Here is a 24684-nt window from a genome sequence, read left to right on the forward strand (position 1 = left end):
GAAATAATGAAAACATGCAGCATATAAAAAATGTATTATAATGGAATAAACAGAGTACTAATTATTTATTATTGAAATTGATAAAGCCAGTATTGAAAAGAAATATGGGAAAAGCTGTAGATTTACAATCAAATAAAGGGAAAAGACAACTGAGCCACAAAGGACATATATATCATCATGAATGTACTTGAAATGGGATAAATTGGTGGAAGTGTACAGAATATTTAAAAACTGACTGCTGGGGAAGGGCTTGCACAGAAAATGATATTGTAAAATTTGACAGAAAACATAACCATGGACCAATTGCAAGTAAAATAAAAGTAAAGGAAAAAATAAATGAATCAAAAAAGAAAGCAGCAACTGAAGTATGTTCAATTGGACAGGTAGTTAGGCAAGTACTTGGAGAACTGCCGCAGCAACTTGCTGGTGAAATTCCATGTTCCAAGTTATGAAAACACCAGGTTATTTACAAAAGAAACCAACAAACAATGCTGCCAAAAATTCTCAAAAATATAATTGAATTAGTAATACCCGACAGCTTGAAGGGGATGCTGCAAGGACAAAAATGCCTACATTACGCCAGTAAGGAAGAGGAACATCGATTTCTAATATTTACCACAGCCCAAATCTTAGGCCGATTGGCTGTATGTCAAAATTGGATGATGGATGGCACTTTCAAAAGTTGCCCAAAGCCATTGAAACAATTATACAGTGTTCACGGTGAGATAGACAACGAATATTTCCCTTTAGTATATGTGCTGATGACTACTAAAACAGAGAAAGGATACCAAGATATTTTCAAAAAGATAAAAGAAAGTATGCCAAACTCATTCAGAGATCCAAAAACTTGCAGCACGGATTTTGAAGTATCGGCTATAAAAAGCATCACACACACATTTCCTGAAAGTGAAATACAAGTATGTTATTTTAATTTCTGCCAATGTTTGGGAAGAAATATTCAGAAGTACTGATTGCAAAATAAATATCATCTGACTGCGAGTTTCAGTACCACATGAGTAAATTATGTGCACTGACATTTCTACCAAAAACAGAAGTAATAAATGGTTACATAGCCACAATAAATGAAAAATATTACAAAAGAAATGAGGATGAATTAGAACATTTTCTAAACTATTACAAAGAAACATGGATTGGGTCAAAAACAAGATTTGGAAGAAAACAGACAAAACTAAAGATTGATTTGTGGAACTGTTATGAGGCAATACTAAATAGGTCACCGAAAACCAGTAATAAACTCGACGGTTGGCACCACTGCCTCAACGTAGCAATGGGACACACAAAGCCGTCTATTTGGAAATTCCTAAATATATTACAGATAGAACAAGGTGTCCAAGCAAACAGCATTGTCCAAAAACTAAGTGGAAAAAGCATGCAAGGTAAATCAGCAAAAAGTTTTTTTTAAAAAATGAAAGAAATTGCAGAAAAATTCACAACAATGAGTTTAGTGGACTACATCTCAAGCCTGGCCTTTCATGTAAACTTTATTATTTTGTATATGAAAAAGAATGAAACACATACAAAGCACCAGTAAAAAAACAGCCACTCTAGCAGTGATACAAATAAAGACTCATATACAGATAAGGAATAAATATTTAGTAGTTGTAAACGTTTTTTAAATATTTAAAATGAATTGTTACTGTTGAAAACGTTTGGTGTTTGAATAACAATATATTTGAAAAATTAAACATTTTAGAAATTGACTATATTTAGAGTAGAATAAGAAAGGTCAAAAAATATGTTTGCAAGCTACTGAAAAAACCCAAAAGAAGACGGTATGGTCTGCAAATTTGACAGTAAGTAAAACAATGAGTTTGCACAAGCATTTGGAAACGAAAATAATAAGAATAGGAAAATAATGTATTGACAGAAAAAGCGCATTGAAAAGGTAATTGTGCGCAAAGCCCATAGAAAGGTGAAAAAGAAAGCACGCACATGAAAAAAATGCATAATTAAAGGAGGGAATATTAAATTGAGGGGAAAAGTAAAGCAAATATGTTTTAAATCCAGCGTTGATATCAGATCTTTATTAGTGGGAAAACAGGATTTTTAAACATATTACTTGAATGCGCGAAAATGAACGGCTTGTTTTCATTTACCAGCAGGTAAATAAAAACAAGTGTTTTAGGGCGTGATTCTTGGAATGTTTTCCTATGGGATTGGGCCATTATAAAACACTTCCATGAATCAGGCCCTTAGTGTTTTTTTTTTGCGTTCTGAAGTAATATGTTTAAAAATCCTGTTTACCGACTACCCATAGCTAAATAAAATAAAAGCATTATGCTAAACTGCACATCATGCGCAGTTGACATTTTGGGAAATACGTTAATTATTACCAGTGCAAATATGGAGAAAAAAAAAGCCCACACCGTCTTGTAAATTCGACATTTTCGGACATTTCCCTTCAAGGAATGTCTCCTCCTCAACTCCTAGACCATCACGTCGCCCCTTGTGCCAACTGACTCGCTAGGCGGCACCCACCCCTCTCCTCCCCGCCAGCCGGTACTGCTATACCCCTTCTCTTTGCCCCTCTGTATCCTACCCCCGTGTAGCGCTGGAAAGCACTCCGTTATGTATCTGTATTGTTGTGTAGCGCTGGAAAGCACTCTGTTATGTATCTGTATTGTTGTGTAGTGCTGGAAAGCACTCTGTTATGTATCTGTATTGTTGTATACCTATGTAAAGTGTTTCGCTGCTTCTTGCAGCTAGGTCCTCGCTCAATAAATGCCATAATAATAATAATAATAATAATAATAATAATAATAATAATAATAATAATAATAATAATAATAATAATAATAATAATAATAATATGAGGAGGGGCACAATGCTTATGTGTGTTGTTTGGTTTTGTTACCCACTCATAGGCCGCCATGGCCCTGCTAGCCCCCATGGGCACCCCCCCACACTACCTGCCTGACTGTACCATACCAAAATACACTATCCCGGGATCTGTTTGGTGTACTTTGCTTTAACATCAATATGTGTGCTACAATGGCATGCCAATGTTATTTCTAAGCAGTCTTCTGAGAGTTAATGCTTTAACTTTAGCCGTAAATGAGCTCCTGATGCAATAAAAATGTCTTAATTGAATGTGCCTCCAGCCACTTGATTTATAAGCAATATGTGAGTCCATGCACCCATTCCTTGCACTGGAGTCCTTTTAAAAACAAGCACTGGCAATTCCAAGTATTTTATTTTGTGGAAGGCATTAGACACGAATTTGCTAGGCCTAAACATCATATGCCAAGGTCCTCGTACCATTTTCCAACCATTACCATCTTTTGGCCACGTAGCACCATTATGGCAGTGCCTGCCAAATGCCTACCCCAGGCCTAAACAAAAGCCAGAACTGTCGGCTTTGCCAATGCTTGTTTTCAGCGGAAACAGGGGTAGGACAAATCCCCAGAGAGCAGCGATAGAATCAAGGACACCATTAGACTACAGTGGGAATTATATGTCCCCCTACAGATGTAACCATGCATTGAGCCTACCCAGGCTCATCTTGCTGTCATAGTAAGCTTGCAGGTTTATCAGTATTGTACCATTTGTTAACGTCAATATTCTGTATTTTTATGCATTATTCTATCCACGTTTTCACCTGCCGAGTTATCATAACCTATCTCTTATTTATTGCAACAGTTGAACTGTTGCATACATTTTAGAAACAAAAAGCCACATATCCGATATTTAGTCTTAGCTGGTATTTTCTCCACGTAAAATTACAAGATGCACCTGAGACAGATCTGTGGGCCTTTAGACGGTGGGTTGAAGTCATTTGAATAGAGGTTTTGTTGTCAGTGTACACAAGGCACTGAAAAGGCTGGTTCGCGCCAGGAATGGACTGGAAAGTACATGGCCTGAGCAAGTCCAAGAAGCTTCTGTGAGCCAGATTTCGCATTCACGCAGAGGATCCCATCACCATATCTGCATCAGCTATTATGAACCTTTGCAGACTTTGACCTGAGCATGTTTGGGGGATAAGCAGCGGTTGCACATGTCTGCAAGTTGCATCCGGTCTCCTGGCCCTGGGGATTCCCTGCTCAGATCTCTCCTGGAATCCCCCTTTACCGTCTCTGAAATAAGATAGTGCTTCGACCGCAAGCACCACGCAAGAGAAATCACGGTAGGCGGGGCAATCTCACTGCCAGGTGCTTTAAAATAGGTAACATGTGGATGAAACATAAACCAATAAGTGTAGGGCGGGCTGGTAACAGGAAAAGGCGACCAGACATGCAGTCTAATTACTCGCAATACGTACATACATACATTAACGGAACTGTTATTTACAGTGGCAAACATTTAGTTCCTGCAAATATTACTGATTTTCATCCTACACATAATTATAAGTGAATGCATCAAAATCTGCATTCATTACATGTCTACATGCTCTACTGCAGTTCCCGGACCTCTAAATGAGACCCGGCTGGGTCTGAACTTTGGTCTCTATAGGGGCAAGGCTTTTGGGGCATCTGCTAGTTCACAGGGTGGTGCCCTTAAAGTCTTGAAAGACAAATGGCAGATTTGGTGAAAGGGGGTGTGAACTAGAGTGATTATTCTTTTTTCTGATTGACTTATTTAGTCATTGGGGGTAATGCCGAGTTGGCCAGTAAGGGATACTGGGCACCAGTAAGGAGACCATTGCCGGTAATCCCTTACCACCCAATTCCGAGGTCCCTTAGCAGGAACCGTAAAGGACATATGGCCTGACCACACGTCCTTTACGGGTCCTGCTAAGGGACCAGGGCGCTAATGATGGGCCTGCTATTCGTGGGCCCGTTATTAGCACCTTCCCCATTCCCATTGAGCCCTATGGGGGCTCAAATGGGAATGAGGAATGGTTGGTTGAATGGGGACTTACCTGGTCCTCCAGGGTCGGAATGACACGGTAAGTCCCCATTCAACCAGACTGGAACTGAACCAGGTTTGGGAGGCAGCCATGGTGCTAATAGCACCATGGCTACCGCCCAACTCGGAATGACCCCCATTGTGTATCTACAAGGAAATGTCACGACTGAGCACCGGATTGGATGAATAGCTCAGTGTGTTTTTACAAGTATTTCGACTGTAGTATTATAACTTGGCTTTTCAACAAATACTAAACTGAAGTAGACACGCCATAAGGATGGTAGGACAAGACGGCCATCCAAACCACGTATGCTTTTCCTCCCAACCTCTTCATGCTTGAGTTGTACTTTCTGGACTATAGAGAAAGTATCTTCCTTTACATGTAACTAACTATATCATTGTTAACTACAAACCTAAATTTGTAACCTACGATGTCTGAACTATCTATGTATGTATATTACCCATGGTTTAACCGCTGTAACCAGAGAAATAAGTTTACTGTAACCTACTCCGTAATACCTCAGGGTTTGGGCGTATAACAAATGCAATAAATAAATAAATAACTTTGACCTATCATTAGCCAAACATAATCATTGTTAACAGACAGAGTTTGCTGCAGGGTGACTCTTACTTAAGAACAAGAACAAGATTAGTCCATGGTCTGGACCCTGCCCAGAAACAGACACTGAGCTTCTGCATATGGTGCTCAGCAAAGACAGACTTTTTGGCAGTTTGACGTGACTATGGCTTGTTTTCGAACTGGTATATATCTCGAATAAATACATAAATAAATGATCAATCATTCTCAGAGACCTTTAACCACAGAGCCTCGCCCTCTGGGTCCCTGAAGTCTTCTGAGTTTAGCAATCTACAGCTTTTGCTAGCGTGACCTATTTCCTTTGGGGTAACCGAATCCTTCACCTCGCCCACTAAGATACCATTTAATCAGCCTCGTTTCTCCATCTTCCACTGCACAGGCCTCACTAGACCCAAGGTTTTGGGTGAGGGGAAGGAGGCTTCTCCTTCAAATAATGATGGTACCTACCACATTCAGTATGTGTCCTCTTCACCCATACTGGGCCTCCTTCACCCACACTTTACACAATGTATTCATTCAATGTCTCCCTCACGCACTCTTTGCTCACGTCACCCTCTCGGTGCCATCACCCATATTGTGCCTTTGGCCACTAAAAACCTCCTGCCTCGTCTCTCTTTCTCAGTATGAGTGCCTTCTTGTTATGCTCTCTGCACCACTAACATCTGCTATACCGGAGAACCACTAATGGCAGCTAAGGAGCAACAACAGGTTATCCTTTATATGGGCGACCAGCCAATATAATCATTGCCTATGGAGGAGCATCAGCGGGGTGTCAAATACCCGCTCAGGTCGTTGCTGGGTGCTGGTCTGGGTTGGTGTTCAGGGCAACTTGGACCAAGCGTATTCCTCTCTGGATGATCCAGGCTTCTTGAGCAGCAAGGGTGGAAGAGGTAGCAGCTCCCGAGCACCCTCCCGGAAGGAACACGGGGTGGCCCCTGGGAACCAACTCCCTACACCACAATGTTGCTCCCCGGATTAATGTGATGTAGGGACAGCAACAAGTGTTGTTCAGAGGATTCTGTGGACAGCGGTTGAGGCAATGGTATAAAGTCAGCAGCTGCAGATCTGGTACGTAGGCAGCAGCTGGAGTAGAGGTTCCAGTTAGGCAGGTGTATCGGAACCAGGGGCAGGCAGAAGAACAAGCAAGAAAGGGAAGGCAAAAGGCATATCCTGGAGACAGACAAGTCGGGGGCAAGGGCAAGCCAGGAGGAAGGAAAGCCCAGGAGGGACACAAGGTGCAGAACAAGGGAGGCCTCCAGCAGGGACAAGGTGACAGGAAGGAAGGAGGAGGCAAGATCAGGATTTGAGCAGAGTAACGACACACAGAGTGAGTTACAATGTGTCTGTGGCCATGTCTGCAGGGCTTATTCTCCCCTGCGCTGGTGTTACGGGGTCAGTGGCTTCTAGCACCATTGCTGTAGCAATGCGGGACGCCAACCAAACAGCACGTGCATGGGAGTGAGATGCTGGCCCCATGTATATATGTACAATGACAGGATTACAAGCGCCCACGGCACAAATAGCAGACGCAATCCTCCGGCTGTGCAGACCCGGGGCCCAGCTCCAGTTGACATTGCCTCACCTGCCTGCAGGGCTGTCACAGGGTGAGGTGAGGCCCGGGGCAAAACATTTGGTGAGGCCCCTTCATTTTTTGCACTTGGCCGGTGGCACCGTAAATAAGTGAAGCGAGAAATCTCTACTTGAGTTTATTTATGGAAGAACTCGAATATGGTTTAGTCTTATGACTGCAAATCAACTAAAGCAAAGCCATGTTTGTAAGCTGAAGAAAGGTTTATTCCAGGCTTGGTTTTGTATCATACACATTAAATATAGATTTGCATGCATTTTATTTTTAAAAAGGGACTTTCTGAAGTAACTTGTATTCCAACTCTATATATATATGTCAAAAATTGAATATATGAACACATGCCACCCAGCTTTCACCGTAAATTCCACTTTCGGACTTTCTTCTCTGCAAATGAATAAATAATTCTTTTGTAGTCAGTTTTGGAAGCCAGTGCATTTTCAATTGACAAAATAGATAGGCTATTTAATCTCTCTTAGCCCATTGTTGACCTTAGGTAGTTCTTGATTAATGACAGTTTGCTAAAGGAACGTTCCCCTGTAGCAACACTAACTGTGTTTGCAGGTTCCACTCAGGGACTACTTTACTGACCGTGGTTATCGACAGGTGTGAAATTATCCCATATATTAATAAGAAACACTTGCAAAATAGATTACAGTAAGTGCCTCAGTTGAAAAACGTGTACAGAAATCCCATTTACATTTCAATTCATTTGATTTATATGGCGCTCACTCCTAAACGCTGAATACAGAACAGCAAAACAGCATGGAGCTTAAAGCGGGCAGAGTCCATATAGATCTATTGTAAAAGCTGCCTACCATGCTTGCATGGCAGTCTGGCAAACAATGTTTACAATTACAATTGAACGCCGTCTGCCATGTGCGCATGGGAAGGCAGCGTTTATTTTTTGTAATTGTAAATGCAGGCAGCGTTTACTCATTTCATTTGCACAGCCAAATTCAAATGTGTACGGCAAAAGGTGGCATACACGTGTGTTCCCTTGGAGCCTCTGAAGTTGTACATCAGTATTCTAAGTGCTCTTCTCACCTTTGATTTCGGGGAAGGTTGTTTTCTGCTTCATGGGAACAAGAAGTCCTCTTTGCCCAGTGAAAGGCGTCCCTTGTCGGAGGAGGTGTGCTCCTGTGATCTCCCAAACAAACAGAGAACGAGAGGCATGAGACTTGAGAGAGGCCCATGTGCATGAGAGATGACTGTGAGAACGGGAGACAAGAGAGAGGCCTGTGTGCATGAGAGATGACTGTGAGAAGGGGAGACATGAGACAGGCCCATGTGCATAAGAGATGACTGTGAGAACAAGAGGCATGAGAGAGGTCCATGTGCATGAGAGATGACTGAGAACGAGAGGCATGAGACAGTCATGAGAGATGACTGTGAGAACGAGAGGCATGAGAGCGTCATGACAGATGACTGTGAGAACGAGAGGCATGAGACTTCGCCACATTTTGCACTGCACACGGTACCGACGTTACTAAATGCAACCGTAAAATCTATGAGTGAAATTATAAAAACAACTTATGCAGTGCCCTAAAGAAATCACAGCCAGTGCCCGTATAAGTCAAATCGCCTCCTTCCATTCCGGATCTGATCTTGGAGAAAATGAAATCGCATTGTTTCCCACACCTATGAGCATGGCGGCCATCTTTACCAAGTATACTGCTGGTGGAATATTGGACAGGAGTGTAGCCCTTCAAAACTGAATGGATACCATGGCCAAAGTGGCCCTTCCTGAATTCTCAAAGGAAAAATAGGGTCCAAATCACGTGGTATGCACAAATATAATATCAGAGAAATGAAACTAGGTCACGACAAGGCAAATAGCCCATGAAGTAATATTACCGTACTCTAACAGAGCTACTGTCAAAGCCATTAAACGAGGTCTGTCGTATCCCGCACGGTGTAGAACGGCAGCCCTTTACATACACAATCAGATTTCAACTGTTTTGATGGGTAGAGATCTAGCCAACAGGAGAACGGCATGTCTGAGACACCCAACGAGCCACCCGACTCCCATGATCAGTAAAAGTAACCCCAAGATACACAAAGTGCTTCACTCGTTCAAGTCTACAACCTGCCTTATATAATAAATAGGGACATTTTGTGTGAGGTGCGTTGCAAAGTTGCTAGTCATGCACCATGCCCCCCCTACAGCCCCCCCATGCATACCTTTGGTTTTGGGCACTCTTGCTTGGTTCTCCCACCACTTAAAGTTAGTAGGCCGCTGGATTTCCACCCACTTACTGCAGACCACTGACCCATCAGCAGACAGCAGATAGCAACCCCCTGCCTCGAATCTATCCAGAATCGTGAACACCTTGGAAGAGTGATCAGGCAAAGCTAGTGTCCCTGATCAATCGGGTCAGGCCACTGGCTAGCAGAGTAGCGAATCTGTGTGTATTTGTAAATATGCACACATCAGAAACAGAAAATGTCACTAACAGAGTCATGTGTCTATCGTATGCTCAACATCTCAGTCCAAAGGTGGCCGTGGTTTTCAAGTAGTGTTGCCGTTCAACAACATTTCATCCCCACAAATTACAATGTGTATGGTACTTCAGTTCAGGGTAGGTTTCATTGTGAGTTTTTTCTTTGTTTTTCTTCTGGGGCAGACTCCATGTACCCCTCCTTCCATCCACTACTAACGCCCTCCCCCCACAATTCCTACCCTGTCCCTGCCACATATATCTATTTTCCTGACGATTAGATCGATCACAAAGCTATTTATCACTTTGTAATCTGTGGAGATGAAACCAAGCTATACAGTTTCCACGAGCGCGCTAAGGGACAAGTACAACAGCTGGCAAACTGCTCTGAACTAGAGCCACGAACATTACCCCATATAGAGCAACACTAAGCCAGCCCAACCATAAGCAAAGTATAGTCAATAGCAAACACTGAACTGAATCCCTTATAAGAAGTCGCAAGATGTGCCCAGAATCACACAGTGCTGTTAAGTGGTGAAGCTGGGGAACAGGAACACACCACATGCGTTACATGATCAGGCAGACATTTTTTCTCTTACCTCCAAGTGTCTGTCACTGACACTGGCTGCTGTCGCCTGCCCTCGCCTCGCCTGTGCCGGCGGCCGACCTGGGTCAGGGTGTGGTGGTGTGGCTGCCTGAGTGCCGGCGCCGCTCTCTATGTATGCCCTCCTGGGCTGGGCTGGGGTACCGTAGCGCACTGGCGGGCGGCCCGCCGCTGCTTCACTGTGGTCCTGGGCCTGGCTCGATGGCCTCTCTCCTGGACTCCCCGGGACCCGGCCTGGCCTCCTGGCCACCTCCTCCTTGACCGGGTCCACTGAGTCCTCCCTGGTGGTCTGTCCTGGACAGGACTCCTGAGTCCTGGCAGTGGCACTGGTCCTCCTCTGTGCGTGGCTGAGGCTCTGACTGCAGCCCAGTCCTCTATGCACAGCAGGCAGCACCTGTTGAATGCCAGCTACTAGTCTGTGTCAGGGAGGGCAGGGTCAGAGGGCATAATATAGGGGCGGGCGCCATGGCGCGGCATTTCAATTTGGCCTGGCCATTAGTTGCTAGCAAGTAAGTAGCAACTTTCATGTGCACACCGGCGCCTCTTCCCCTGCAGGCAGCCTGGCTGAGCTGGCTCCAGCAGACTGCCCTGCCCAGGAGGCCAGCCAGGTGTGAATCGTATCTTTGCAATTGCAAAGAAACACTTGTTGTCTTGTCTCTCTTTGGAGCCGATAGAGCGGAAGCCGGGCCTGAGCACCGGACCGTCCCTCGCCCTCGGGCCCCGGCCCTCTTGTTGTTTGCAATTTGCAATTTTGCATAATTGGTTTGTAAATACATGCTGCCTGATGCATGCATCATAATTTATGATGCATACATCATGCATGCATGCTGCAAATCAAAGCAAGGTAACAATGAGTGTTACCTTGCTTTGTTGATTTATGCTGAAACCCCCGCCCCCGCCCCCCGCCCCCGGCCCCAGCCAGCCCAACCCCTCCACCCCTGGTTCTGCATGAAAGAGAAAAAACAAACAATTGTGATGTCTGTCACTGGGACTGGAGATCTCAGATCGATGTGATGTTGTTCAAAAATGCAAAGCCGCCGGCGCTGCGTGCACGAGGCCCCGAGGTTCTGCGTGAAACTTGAGAAAAACAAACAATTGTCAGTCACTGGGACTGGAGAGGAGATCGATGTGATGTTTTTCAATAAAATACAAAGCCGCCCAGGCCTCGCGCTCAAGCTGCCCGCGCCGCGCTAGCGAGGCCCCCCCTAAGCACGAGGCCCGGGGCATTTTGCCCCCCCTGGCCCCCCTTGTGACGGCCCTGCCTGCCTGTCCCCTGGTGCCACAACCACCAGCGCGGGGCCAGCCATCACGTAACTGTCCATGGGCCACGGCAGTGACATGGCAACATTACACCCCGCCCCCGCCTCCGCCCTCTGCCAAAGAACCCAGAGCACCGGGCTTCCAGGGGACCTGCAAAAACAATTACTGAACCAACCAGAGTGCATGGACCCGAGAGGAAGGTTCCTAAGAATGATCGCAAACTGCATACCCCTTCCAGTCAATCAGGCACTGCAGGTGACCATTCTGAAAACAAGAGTCACAAATGTCCTGGACCTCATATTTGGGCTGGCCATTGACATTCAGGGGCAGACACTGAGGAGGAGCACAGCCATAGATGTACTGGTGATATGGCTTGAACAAGGGAATATGGAACACAGGATGGACACACCACTTCGGTGGCGATTGCGGATAGATGTCCACCCATGAAATACGGGAAACGATGCAGAATGAACCCAAGAACAGTGGAGCCAGTTTCAAAGTAGGTTCCAAACAGGTAGATCCTTCTTGGAAAGCCACACCTTATCTCCCACTTTGTATTCGGGCTCAAAGGACCGGGTTCTGTCCGCCATGTACACCCGTCTGCAGAAGAGACTGGGCCCCCTCATTTATACTTGCTGGATACACTGCAGTCGGTAGATGCATCAGCATGAGCTTGGATGGAGTCCATAGGTACAGTGGAAGGGACTGGTCTTGGTAGTGGCATGGAGACAGTTATTTTATGCCACATTTGCTGCATTCAAGAACTCTCACCAATCACACTATGGGGCATTGGCATAACAGCAGAGGCATTGCTCAAACGATTGGATAGTGCTCTCAATATGATAGTTGCTCAGGGAATGGTACCCGGAGCTCAAGGAACAGTGAACACCCATGTGGTTACAAAGAGCTTGCCAGAAGCATGAGATGTATTGTGGCCCCCTTTCTGAAATCACCTTTTCTGGTAGACCGTGCAGGCGGTTTATCTCGTGGAAGAACACCCAGGCAATTTTGACTGCAGTTTGGAGAAACAGTCCACCACTACCATAACACAGTTGTTCCTGAGGGGAGATCAGGCATTTCGACAATAAAATCGGTGGCTAAAGTATGCTAGGGGTATGGTGGTTTCTCCACTGATTGCAGCAATCTTACCGGATGACAGCAGCTGGTCTTGGATTGCGCACACACTGGACACAGATTGACATACTCCTGGACATGTTGATGAAGGCCAGGCCACCAGGACACTAGTATTGTCGTAAGACCAGGCCTATTCTAGCTTTAATTCCCCAGAGGTTAAAATTATTCCAAACCTTCCACCCATCACCTCTTTAGTTTTGCTTAGTCACCCCGAGTGGGATGGGTATGGCCAGACATGGGTCCAGTGCCTGCTGGGTCTAGTGATCCAAGCGACTACTCACTGGTGAGGCCCATGGAGACTGAAACATGTCTGGGGATGCTTGTGGTCTCAAGCAGATGGGATGTGACCAAGCAGTTTGGGCTGGACTGTCCCTTTTGGGGTGGAACCAAGCCTGATTTGTATGTGGTCTTCCAATTTTGTAATGGCTTGGCAGGCGAAGAACAATGGTCTGGGGGGTTGCCCAGAGCAATGCTTGAGGTTAAAAATAATTCTAAATCTTCCAGCCATCACCTATTTTGTTTTGCTTAGTAACCCCGGGTGGGGTGGTTATGATGCCCAGACGTGAGTCTCATGCATGCTGGGCCTCGAGATCCCAGCTACTATTCACTGATAAGGCCCATGGAGGCTGAAACATGTCTGGGGATGCTTGCTTTCCCGTGGAGAAGGGATGTGTCCAAGCAGTTCAGGCTGAACTACCCCTTTTAGGGTGGGACTGAGCCTGATTTGCATGTGGTCTTCCCCTTTTGTAATGGCTTGGCAGGCGAAGAACAATTGTCTGGCGTGTTGCCCAGAGCAATGCAAGAGGTTAAGATTGATTCTAAACCTTCCAGCCATCACCTCTTTTGTTTTGCTTAGTCACCCCGAATGGGACAGGTATGCCCAGGCGTGGGTCCCATGGCTGCTGGGCCTAGAGGCCCAAGCTACTCCTCACTGATGAGGCCCAACAAGTCCGAAACAGGTCTGGGGATGCTTGTGGTCTCATGCAGAAGGGATGGGCTGCCTCTTTTGGGGTGGGATGAAGCCTGATTTGCATAAGGTATCCCCCTCTTGTAATGGCTTGGCAGGAGAAGAACAATGGTCTGGAGGGTAGCCCAGAGCAATGCCCGAGGTTAAGATTAATTCTTAACTTTCCATCCATCACCTCTTTTGTTTTGTTGAATTCCCCTATAGCCAGAGATCTGTGAATCATGGAAGCAGGAAAATATCTGCTGGTGATGACTCGAGGAGGACAAGTATAGTAGCGCATTGCAGAATAAAAGTCCTTCCTGTGCAATTGGCTGCCAGATGAGAAAGGACCTCTGTTACATGACATCTGTGGTCCTCAAGAGATGGGGAGAACACCAGGATTTCATCCAGGTAAACCCAAACCAAAACACCAAGCAGGTCTGAGAAGACAACGTCCATAAAACGCCAGAAGATGGCAGGGGAGTTGCAGAGACCAAATGGCATCACCCGGTATTCAAATTGCCCCAACAGTGTCTTAAATGCCATCTTCCACTTGTTGCCTTCTTTTATACGTACCAAATGGTAGGCCCCTCTCGCAGGTCCAATTTAGTGAAGATGGTCGCGGATTCTAAAATGTCCCATATGAGTGGTAAGGGGTACCGATCCTTACAGGTGATTTCGTTGAGGATTTGGTAGTCAATGCACAGGTGTAGGGTAACCTCTTTCTTGGGGACAAAAAACAGAGGGGCCCCTGTGGTAGACTTGGAAGGTGCCACATACCCCTTCTGTATATAGTCATCCAAATAGTTGTGCAACTTCTTTTTTTCCTGGACGGAGAAGCAATACACACGCCCATGGAGAATGGGTATGTTGGGCATCAGTTTGATCTCGCAGTGAAAGGGCCAGTATGGAGGCAATGGAATACTGTCTGGTTTTGCAAACACGAAGGAGAACTGTTGGTAGTCAACCAGTACTCCCTTTCAGGCACAGCCAAGCAAGGGTGAGATGTTCATGTCAGGTGTTTCCCATGCTGGAGAACCGTGTATCTTGCTTATGAGTATAACTGTTCATTAATTGTTTGGGAAGTGCAGGGTTCTGGAATCCCAGTCTATGCTTGGTTAATGGCTTCTGATCCAGGGAAGGCTCAAAACAATAGGGTATGCCAGTGTCTGTATTACATCGAAAGAAATTGCTTCCGTATGATTGTCACTCTGCAGGGCCAAAGCCACTGTGTTTTGTCGGACAGGACCAGATGCCAATGGAGTCTCGTTGATTACTTCAATCTGGAATTTGGTGGCTTTAGTCAACAGTGGGATAGCCGCCTTGATCGCAAATGACAAACCAATGTACTTCCCAGAGGTGCCAGAGTCCAGCAGGGCCACCACAGGGATTGTGTTACCACCATCATTCCAGACCAAGCGTGCTTCCAAGGAAAAGAGATGAAGGGGCCATGGGTAATACAGAAGATACCAAACAGTGTTTTTTGGTGTGTTGAAGAACCTAGCCTGCATCCTGTTCCAGTGTCCACTATACCCCCATAACGTGACCAATGGCCAGTGCTTATGGCTTGCAGCAATCCTCTATCCCCACAATCCATGGGGCATGGGCTTCGGACATGCCGGACGCCCCAATAAGCAAATCAGAGTAGACATTGCTGAGGGCCAGGCCCATAGCTCAGGTATCAAAGTTATATCACAATTTTGTGTACATAAATATTGACACGTTGGAAAAAATAAAACACAGGACAGATTTGCAAAAGCATGCTTTCAGGTCCTTGCTGATGCTACTCGTGCAAGTTTGATGCACACCTGTCCAGCACTTCGAGCTGGAGCCGCGAGAAGAACTTTCTATCCCATTCAAGCCTATCCCGGTTTTGAACATTTTACCACATAGCCGGTCCCTGGTGTCCATTCCCTCTTTAACTCCATTGCCAGTCCCTGGTGGACACCAAATCAGGAAGTGAGTCCGCAGACCGGACAGAGATATCACTAATTCTTTGACATACATTTTGGGCATTTAAAAAAAATCAACTGGACAGATTAATACCACATTTGCAAAAGTATGCTTTCAGGACCAAGCGCCGCTCCTTGCACAAGTTCATTACAAATACGTCCAGTAGTATGAGCTGTAGCCACTAGCAACATTTTTTTCCATTCATGTCTATCTGGATTTTTAAAGTTTTGGGATCCCCCAATAACTTTCCGCCCCCTTGACCATCGGAAATTGGAAAAAATGAATTGCTAATAATTTTTGACTAGGACCACAGATTTGGCTGAAAGTTTGTCATGTCCCCCCAACCCATTTCCCCCCCCCCAACTGGACATTTTAGGAAAGATTTTTTACAAAATAAAAAAAACGTTGTTAAGAAAACAAAAAAAAGTACTTACGGCCTTGGCCCATTCATTTTCCCATAGACAAAATAGGAAGATTTTTGGTTAAGCGTACAGTGAAAACCGCTGGACGGATTTTGACCAGGTCCGAAACAACTTGGGCATGAAGCGTTGACTCATGATCCTTTTGTGGTTTTGGGTTATTATGACTCATAATTTGTTTAATATTTAACAGAGAATGGGGTGACACCTTTTCCCTGAAAAAATAGAGATATTTCCCATGGTGCATTGCAGCAGAGAGGCTTTCAGAAATGAAAAAGCTGCCTTCTGATGCGAGAGATAGCTACGGCTTTAGCCGCAAATAACAGAAAACAAAAGGCGGAAACGTGGCCTTTGGAGGCAGAAAAACAGTGAAATGGCATCAGGCTAGAGGTGGGGTTGTGGTTGATTCCATGTGAAATTTGGCAGTTGGAGGTGGGCTAGGGAATGAAAGTGTGTCACACAGAATAACAAGTGTTTAAGGAGTATGCTAGAGGGCTGGGGAGGTGTGGAGGCCTTGAGGGGAGTGGGGACAGATGATGGGGAAGAAAAGCAATTTTTGTCATTCATTTTCACGACAACCACAGGTACAAAAAAAAGACACATTTTCGGCTATCTTTAGTACATGGTTATTGTAGCAGCGGTTATGGAAAAAATTATTTTAATAATGTATATATTTTAACAGGCACAGTGAGCAGCGGCAAGACATACTTTTTCACATTTCCAGAGGAGGCTATGACATTTCTAGATAAAGGTTCTGCTGGGTAGCGATACTCTTCATTTTGCTTTGCTGCCTGCAATAAATGGTTTTGGTTCACATCGCTGGTGGTCGCGGCGGATTGCGCTTTGTTCATTTGTTAGCACTGCAGAGAGGAGGATATGCCACCACCCCACTTATGTAACTGGTTACTGTGTCTTTCATGTTCCTTACTGTACCTCAGGAGGAGAAATATTGCTGTTTGATACTATGATTTCCAATGGTTGTGATAGAGCCAGGGTTGGTACCTGTGTGCTGGCCTTTCCATGCAATGTTGCAAAGGTTTCGGTGTTGCGTTCTATGGGTGATATATCCTCCTGATTGGGGATGGGGATGGTGATGGGGAGGGGGCCAAGTTGGCATTTCAAAATGCACTTGGTTTCAATGTATGGTCACTATGGTTTCACTGGCAGTTGCTACAGGGCAGTTGGAAGTGTGTTTTACTAAGGGGATCCACTGTCCGGGGAGGGACTGATTCTTGGCATGGCAGGGTTGGGTGAAATTGTGTGCTTAAGCTGGAACGTGCGAGGGTTAGGAATCCTGTTAAAATGTGGAAGCTAAAGCACCATGTACCCATAGGTAGATGGGGAGCAGGTGCAAGTGGATCTTGGTCACCTGGCCTAAGCACCGCCAACCTGATGCCTTCCTGGTTGCCGCTCTTTTTCCCTACTTAGCAAACCCTGCCCACCTGGTGCCATACTGGTTGCCACTCTTTTTCCCTACTTAAGGAGCTCTCCAGCCTCTTTTCCTTTGCAGGTGGGGAGCAGGTGCAAGTTGATTTTGGCCACCTGGCCTAAGCCCCGCCCACCTGGTACCCTCCTGGTTGCCGCTCTGGTTCCCCACTTAGCAAGCCCCGCCCACCTGGTGCCTTCCTGGTTGCTGTTCTTTGTCCCTACTTAAGGAGCCCTCCAGCCTCTTTTCTTTTGCAGATGGGGAGCAGGTGGAAGTGGATGCTGGTCACGTGGCCTAAGCCCTGTCCACCTTGTGTCTTCCTTGTTGCCATTCTTTTTCCCTACTTAAGGAGGCCTCCAGCCTCTTTTCCTTTGTAGGTGGGGAGCAGGTACAAGTGGATCTTGGTCACCTGGCCTAAGCCCCACCCACCTGGTGCCATCCTGGTTGCCGCTCTTTTTCCCCACCTTTCAAGCCCCACCCACCTGGTGCATTCCTGGTTGCTGCTCTTTATCCGTACTTAAGGAGCCCTCCAGCCTCTTTTCCTTTGCAGATGGGGAGCAGGTGCAAGTGGATCTTTGTCACCTGGCCTAAGCCCCACCCACCTGGTGCCTTCCGGGTTGCTGCTCTTTTTCCCCACTTAGCAAGCCCCGCCCACCTGGTGCCTTTCTGGTTTCTGCTCTTTATCCCTACTTAAGGAGCCCTCCAGCTGATTTTCCTTTGCAGATGGGGAGCAGGTGCACGTGGATCTTGGTCACCTGGCCTAAGCCCCGTCTACCTTTTGCCCTCCTGGTTGCTGTTCTTTTTCTTCACTTAGCAAGCCCCACCCACCTGGTGCCTTCCTGGTTGCTGCTTTTTTCCCTTCTTAAGGAGCCTTCGAGCCTCTTTTCCTTTGAAGATGGGGAGCAGGTGCAAGTGGATCTTGGTCACCTGGCCTAAGCCCCGCCCACCTTTTGCCTTTCTGGTTGCTGCTCTTTTCCCCCACTTACCAAGCCCCGCCCACCTGGTGCCTTCCTTGTTGCCGCTCTTTCTCCCTACTTAAGGAGCCCTCCAGCCTCTTTTCTTTTGCAAATAGGGAGCAGGTGCAAGTGGGTCTTGGTCACCTGGCCTAAGCCCTGTCCACCTGGTGCCGTCCTGGTTGCTGCTCTTTTTCCCTACTTAGAAAGCCCCGCCAAATTTTGCCTTGCTGGTTGCCGCTCTTTATCCCTACTTACGGAGCCCTCCAGCCGATTTTCCTTTACAGATGGGGAGCAGGTGCACATGGATCTTGGTCACCTGGCCTAAGCCCCGCCCACCTGGTGCCTTCCTGGTTGCTGCTTTTTTTTCCCGTACTTAAAGATCCTTCCAGCCTCTTTTCCTTTGCAGTTGGGGAGCAGGTGCAAGTGGATCTTGGTCACCTGGCCTAAGCCCCGCCCACCTTTTGCCTTCCTGGTTACCGCTCTTTATCCCTACTTTAGGAGCCCTCCCGCCTCTTTTCTTTTGCAGATGGGGAGAAGGTGCAAGTGGATCTTGGTCACCTGGCCTACGCCCCAACCACTTAGTGCCTTCCAGGTTGCCGCTCTTTTTCCCTACAACCTCTTTTCCTTTTCAGCCTCTTTCCCCTCTTCCTCTTACTTATGGAGTTCCTCAATGGTCCGTTCTTGGTCCCTTTCCTTTTTTCTTTATGACCCTCTTTTCTTGCTCCTGTTATCTCTTCCTTTGGAGTGTACCATCACTTCTATACAGATGACACTCAGCTTTTTATTTCCTTCTCATCTTTTACACCTGACATACACGCCACCCTTGCTGCCTGTCTCACTGCTATAGAGTCATGGATGATCTTTCAATTTCTTACTTTAACTAAACACAAAACAGAAGTTCTTTTCTTCCCAGCGACTACTGTTCCTCCTCCTTCTCCGCCTCCTTTTATCCTTTTTCCGCCTTCTTCCTTGCCTATCACTCCTACTGCTTGTAATCTTGGACCCTATCTTGACTCTAACTTCTCCTTTAGTCACCACATCTCTCTTACTTCCCGCGCCTGTCATTATCATCTCTTTAAAATCCGTAAAATGTGTCCCTTTCTTACATTTCATGCTGCAAAGCTCTTGGTCTCTTCGCTAAACTTTCCTCGACTTTTCTATGGTTCTCTTCTACTCTTTGGCCTTCCTCTTTCTCGTCTAGCAACACTAAAATCAGTTTATCATTCCTCTATGTGCTCGCTTTGCTTATTATCTTATCGTGCCTATATTTCTTCTTCACTTGAATCTCTTGGCTGGCTTTCTTTTCATTCTCAGTTGAAATTCAACTTCCTTTGTCTAGTATTCAAATCTGTATACGTCTTGCTCCTGATAATCTTGCTTCTCTTCTTTCATTTTACTCTCCATCTCATTCTCTCCGCTCTGCTGGACTTTTTTTCACTTACTTTTCCACTAGCCCCTTGTGCACAATCTCATTTTCGATCCTTCCAGTTGTTGGCCCATCTCCACTGGAACCTCTTCCCTTTTTCTCTTCGATCTATTACATCTTACTCACTATTTCGCTCATCTCTAAAAACTCATCTACTTCAGTCTCCTGCCTGACTCCCACTGGTTATTGTCAACACTATTGATTACACTGATTTTATGTACTGTTGATGTTCTTTTGTGCAGTGCTTTGGAAATAAAACGCTATATAAATATCAATAAAATACAAATACAAAATACAGATGGGGAGCAGGTGCAAGTGGAACTTGGTAACCTGGCCTATGCCCCGCCCCCCTGGTGCCTTCCTGGTTGCCGCTCTTTTTCCCCACTTAGCAAGCCTAGCCCACCTGATGCCTTCCTGGTTGCCGCTCATTTTCACTACTTAAGGCGCCCTCCAGCCTCTTTTCCTTTGCAGATGGGTAGCAGGTGCAAGCGGATCTAGGTCACCTGGTGCCTTCCAGGTTGCCACTCTTTTTCTCTACTTTAGGAGCCCTCCAGCCTCTTTTCCTTTGCAGATGGGGAGCAGGTGCAAGTGGATCTTGGTCACCTGGCCTAAGCCGCGACCACCTTTTGCCTTCCTAGTTGCCGCCCTTTTTCCCCACTTAGCAAGCCCCGCCCACCTGGAGCCTTCCTGGTTGCTGCTCTTTTTCCCTACTTAAGGAGCCCTCCAGCCTCCAGCCGCTTTTCCTTTGCAGATGGGGAGCAGGTGCAAGTGGACCTTGGTCACCTGGCCTAGGCCCCACCCACCTTTTGCCTTCCTAGTTGCCGCTCTTTTTCCCCACTTAGCAAGCCCCGCCCACCTGGTTCCTTCCTGGTTGCTGCTCTTTTTCCCTACTTAAGAAGCCCTCCAGTCTCTTTTCCTTTGCAGATGAGGAGCAGATGAAAGTGGACCTTGGTCACCTGGCCTAAGCCCCACCCACCTTTTGCCTTCCTGGTTGCCACTCTTTTTCCCCACTTAGCAAGCCCCATCCACCTGGTGCCTTCCTGGTTGCCGCTCTTTTTCCCTACTTAAGGAGCCCTCCAGCCTCTTTTCCTTTGCAGATGGGGAGCAGGTGCAAGTGGATCTTGGTCACCTAGCCTAAACCCCACCCACCTTTTGCCTTCCTAGTTGTTGCTCTTTTTCCCCACTTAGCAAGCCCCGCCCACCTGGTACCTTCCTGGTTGCCGCTCTTTTTCCCAACTTAAGGAGCCCTCCAGCCTCTTTGCCTTTGCAGATGGTGGAACTTGGTCAACTGGCCTAAGCCCCACCCACCTTTTGCCTTCCTGGTTGCTGCTCTTTTTCCCCACTTAGCAAGCCCCGCCCACCTGGTGCCTTTCTGGTTGCTGCTTTTTCCCTACTTAAGGAGCCCTCCAGCCTCTTTGCCTGTGCAGATGGGGAGCAGTTGCAAGTGGATCTCGGTCACCTGGCCTAAGCCCCGTCCACCCTCTTAGCCTTGCCTCTTCCTTTCTGCTCTTAACACTTAGATCAAGGGCGTCTCTCGCCCGGGCGTCCGAAGCGAAGGGCAGTTGAAGAAAAGGGCAATTTCTGTTTGGACCTGTTCGGACTAGGAGGATCCAGGGCCCGAACCCTGCTCAGACAGCAGGTAAGCATGCACCAACATGTGTTTACCCCCTCTGTGCCGGCAGGCCATCCCCACCCCTCTGGTCCCCCGTGATGTTCCCTTGTGCCCCCCCTTCTCGCACATAGGGATGCCTGTTTTGCTTGATTCTTCTACCCTGCTCACCCCCCCCCCCGCTCCAGCTTACTTCTGCCAGAGTCTGTCCTGATACATTCCGGTTTCACTATCACTGTCTTGTGGCCAATGCTGGATTTGATTTTTATGGACTTCATTGATTCACGGTGTGTCACCCTTTCTCATGGTGGCCCTGAATCATGCTGTTCCCATCTTCATCTTGTATCCAGGCTTGCAACATTATGTGTTACTACTGACTTCTTCTATTGTATTCGCTCTCCCCTCTTGCTTCTGACTGCTTACTCTCTATTCTCTCCTTCTCTCCCTTTCTCGCTTTTCCTATCTCCTCCCCTCCTCCCCTCCTCCCCTTACTTTCTCCTACGCACTTACTCTAATCAGAATTGTCACTAGACCTAGTATGATAGCAACCTCATATGTCTCCTCCCCCCTACCCTTACTTGTTGTTTTCCTCCCCCTCGCCCCCCTGTTCCCCTCCAGCACTATCTGAAATGTTGTTAGGCCGAGTACGATAGTTAATTTCACATCCATACTGTTCAATGCCTGTAAGAATGTCATTGTATTTTCCCTTGTTCCCTCCCTTGTCTTGAAGCACTTTGAAACACATTGTGTATAAGCACTATATAAATAAACTATCATATCAGGTCATATATTTGACACCACATACTGCACGCAGTCTAGGGCAGTGAGGATTTTACTTCACAACTCTTTTCCATTTACCCAGAGGATGGTTCACATGGATCCCATGGGGAATGATGTCATAGTCTATGGAGTGTTGGCTGAATGTATATGTTCCCAACATGGACGATCCAGTATTTTACATGGCACTCACAGACCTGCCAGCTCGCTACCCCCTCGTACCAATACTGTGGGGATTTTAATACTATCTTAGATGTACACTTGGACAGATACGATTGGAGCAATAAGACCCTCATGAAAGATGGCCAGACGGTGCATGACAGAATGGCTGAGCTGGCCATTGTACATGTGGGGAGGGCTCTTAACCTGAACGGCTGTGCATATTCCTTCTATTCCTCTGTGCTTTACTCCTCCCATATCGACTGATGGCTGATCTCTGACACATTGCTTAGTGGCATTACGCGAGTGCACATATTGCCCAGAACATACTTTTTTTTAAAATTCTTTATTTGTTTTTGGCACAATGCACCTTTACAAATATTTACTTCAATACATTATATCAAAAAGAAATATTTGTATATTTTTTTCTCCTCTTTTAGAACTCATAAAAGAAACTCATAAAACACAATCATCATATTTCTTCTAATATACATTGACATGATAATCTCTTCAACTTAAAATCATCACAAGATCAACAATTTCAGCTTTACATCTATCTTGGAAGTGGTAGTCGCTTAGCTTTGAAGACCAATACATTTTTCCTCAATGACTGCAATAAAACGTGTTAGTGCAAGTATCAGCATCTGCGATTTTCCCCACATGCATTGTGACCATAGCAACTCTCTAGAGAATACCAAATCACCATTGTAGAATGCACCATATGGAAACTCCGGATGTTTTCAAACTGACTACAATATATCACCAGATGTTTAAGAGACTCAGTAGTATCCTTACTTCAGAAAAATCTACAAACCCATCCTTCTATCAGATTATATTCTTTGGACCAATACATGGTTCTTTCTGCAGTGTGGATTAGGTTTAATTTAAATCTCAAGTACAAGTTCCTTGCTTTTGGACACTGAAAAAAAAATCAAATATTACAATCTTGGGGATTGTTTATGAAAGAAACAATATTGGTCTTTATAGGATTTATATTTCGCATTGAGCTCAATCGTGTTAGCCCAGTCCATTTGGAAAAATGTCCTTTTTGCCACACTTGATCGTTCATTTAATTCCTTATGATCCATAGGATCGTAGCGATTCCATCTTCTTAACGTATCGTTTAATTGATAACGGGTGTTGCTTCATAACCATGCAGCAAAAGTCTTGGTACAAAGAATTAGGCGGAGGGTATATCATGTTGCCATAATTTGTTAGCTTTCGCCACCAAAATTTAGAAGCCAATGAATTCAGCCCATGTTCATGTATTATTATCGAATTTGGCAACGACTTAGGTAGACCCAAAAAAGCTTTCCAGATTTTTCCTTGCAGCCTATTGAGTATCATTGTTAAGTCCCAAATACATAAGTCTAAACCATACAACAAAACAGCTTCCACCTTTAAGGTGTAGAACTCAAGCATAGGTTTAAAAGAAAACGTTGCATACTTGTAATAGATGATTTTCATCTGCGATATGAGAGGAGTTACTTTCTGATTCAAAGTATTGCTCCACATTGCCAAAGAGTTTGAATCACATAGGTTATAACCCAAGTACCTGGTTTTCAACACACGCTGAATACCCACATCATTCATCTTCCATGTGTAGCTGCATACCTTTTTACTATTTGCAAATACCATTATGTTTGATTTATTTGCGTTAAAGGCCAGATTATTACTTTTTGCATAGTAGTAAAACACATTCAATTTGGTCTGCAGCCCATACGGAGTGCGGTCACACAGAATGATATCGTCAGTGAATGCCAACCAATTAATTCGGGTGTCACCTAATTTCACTGGGAAAACCACCAATTGTTCCCACAACTTATCAATATCACATATATAGAGGTTAAACAAGATTGCTGCCAATTGGCATCCCTGGTTAACCCCTATCTCTGTATTAATAGTATCTGTGGTCGTTCCATCTTTTTTGATCCGCAGCATATATGACGTGTTGGAATGTAATAGTGCTATGAGCCCTACAATGTGACCTGGAAACCATAATTGAGTAACTTGTTCCATAACCGCTCCCTTGTGACACTGTCAAAGGCAGCTGAGAGATCCAAAGATGCCATATAAACAGCACCAAAGGCAAAGGTAAGCGAGGATTCCAGTAAGTGGGCAAGAATCGTAGCATTGAGTGTGGTTCCTATTGAATTACGAAATCCAACCTGGTATTTAGATAACAATTGCTTACTGGCAATGCAAATCTCGAATTCCCTTAACAAAAGAGTAGCAAAAACCTTTGCTGGCACATTGATCAAGGATATCGGGCGAACATTTCCTGGGTTATCAATAGGGCCTTTTTTGTGAATAGGCACACTTATAGCTATGAGCCACCATTGTGGAATAATCTTAGTTTTGTAAGTCGACTCAAATATGAGCTTTATCACTTTTGCCGAAAAATGCAGATCATCTTTTAGTACGCATGAAGAGATCCCATCAGGTCCAGTGGCCTTTGAGTATGATAATTTTTGAATGGCCCATCTGACATCACCCAATGTCCAAGGACATTTACATGCGATCAT

General features: G+C 45.7%; 1 long non-coding RNA gene across 1 annotated transcript in view; it reads right to left on the reverse strand.

The window, feature by feature from the left end:
* The window catches only part of LOC138566501 (uncharacterized), an 82413-nt gene that overhangs the window by 26110 nt on the left and 31619 nt on the right, over positions 1 to 24684 (reverse strand). The gene's annotated exons all lie outside the window — the stretch shown is intronic.

The sequence above is a fragment of the Ambystoma mexicanum genome, chromosome 2p (genome assembly GCF_040938575.1).
Source record: "Ambystoma mexicanum isolate Mex_15411 chromosome 2p, UKY_AmexF1_1, whole genome shotgun sequence".
NCBI classification, from domain to species: Eukaryota; Metazoa; Chordata; class Amphibia; order Caudata; family Ambystomatidae; genus Ambystoma; species Ambystoma mexicanum.